This window comes from Mandrillus leucophaeus, unplaced genomic scaffold (assembly GCF_000951045.1).
Source record: "Mandrillus leucophaeus isolate KB7577 unplaced genomic scaffold, Mleu.le_1.0 Scaffold348, whole genome shotgun sequence".
Lineage (NCBI taxonomy): Eukaryota > Metazoa > Chordata > Mammalia > Primates > Cercopithecidae > Mandrillus > Mandrillus leucophaeus.
Window position 1 is genome coordinate 2,667,327 of NW_012103676.1, and position 1,762 is coordinate 2,669,088.

Sequence of the window (1,762 nt, forward strand, 5' to 3'; positions counted from 1 at the left end):
TTAGAAGCATTTGTGCTGGATGATGGAGGGGCCCGACTCCTCATACTCCTGCTTGCTAATCCACATCTGCTGGAAGGCAGACAGGGAGGCCAGGATGGAGCCACCGATCCACACCGTGTACTTGCGCTCAGGGTACTCGATGATGTGATCTTCATGGTGCTGGGCGCCAGGCTGGTGATCTCCTGCATCCTGCCTGCAATGTACAGGTACATGGTGGTGCCGCAGGACAGCACCATCTCGGCCTACAGGTATTTGTGGATGTCCACGTCACACTTTATGATGGAACTGAAGGTGGTCTCATGGATGCCGCGGCTTCCATGCCCAGGAAAGAAAGCTGAAACACTGCCTCTGGACACCAGACCCACTCGTTGCAGATGGTGACGACCTGGCCGTCAGGTGGCTCATAGCTCTTCTCCAGGAATGAGGAGAACACGGCGGTGGCCAGCTCCTGCTTGAAGTCCAGGGTAACGTAGCACAGCTTCTCCTTGATGTCATGCACTATCTCCCACTCGGCCATGGGGGTGAAGCTGTAGCCACACTTGGTGAGGATCTTCATGAGGTAGTTGGTTAGGGGAGATGGGCATCATGTGGGCGACCCCATCTTCAGAGTCCGTGACAATGCCACTGGTGTGCCCAGAGGACTAGAGGGACAGCACAGCGTGGATGGCCACACACATGGCCAGGGTGTTGAAGGTCTCAAGCATGATCCAAGTCGTCTTCTCTCTGCTGGTCTTGGGGTTCGGGGGGCCTTGGTCAGCAGCACTGAGTGGTCCTTGGGGCCACACGCAGCTCGTTGTAGAAGGTGTGGGGCCAGATCTTCTCTATGTCATCCTGGTTGGTGACCATGCCCTGCTCCATGGGATACTTCAGGGTCAGGATGCTGCACTTACTCTGGGCCTCGTCACCCACATAGGAGTCCTTCTGGCCCATCCATGTCCACCATCGTGATCTGGTGCCCAGGGCACCCGACAATGGAGGGGAACATGGTTCGGGGGGCATCATCCCTAGCAAAGCCAGCTTTGCACCTGCCAGACCCATTGTCAATGATAAGCATGATGATCTCTTCTTCCATCGCCATCGTGGAGAAGCAGGTGGCTGAGCAGCAGGAGGACGCGGTGTGCGGGTTAATGGTGGCCAGTGAGCAATAATTTCTTCTACAGGACCTTTGTTAAAGGCAGCATAAAGCCGCAAGGCTAGATAGACTGTAAACGCCACGACGTCATGGACTGGGACTTAGTTCTCTCATTATCGCTAGCACCTGCTGCAGGGACTGATACCTGGCAAGCACTCAATAACCAATATCTACTAAGTGAATGAATAAATGAATGAATGGTGTGAAATTAAGTGGGTAGCAGGTCCCTTTGCAGTGACTTCCTTGGGTTGGCTGTCAGCAGTTATGCAATTGTCACACCTATCTCAGCAAGTTCTGAGGACCAAGTGGGGGACGACCAGCAACAGCGCCTATCCCAGGTTCTGACACCCGCTCAGGAGGCACCCAACAGGCGATTTTCCTTCCTTTCCTGAAATCATCAAAATGGTTCCCAGCCCTCTAATATTTCAAAAACCCTTACCAAGTCTATGTAAATAAAGAAAACTTCCCTTGTACATACAGCCTGTTAGTGGCAGAACTGCAACTAGAGACCCAGTGTCTAATCACCTTGCAGATGACTTTGCCAGCAGTGACATTCCTTGTTGGTGACTACTGAGTCACTCTATGTAGGGTCAGCTGAGAAGAGGACAGTAACCGTAAAGAGGGAGTAGA

General features: G+C 53.0%; 1 pseudogene; it reads right to left on the minus strand.

Annotated features, from left to right (window-relative positions):
* On the minus strand, positions 1–1,078 carry LOC105546048 (annotated as a pseudogene).
* Positions 1,079–1,762: the final 684 nt, after the last annotated feature.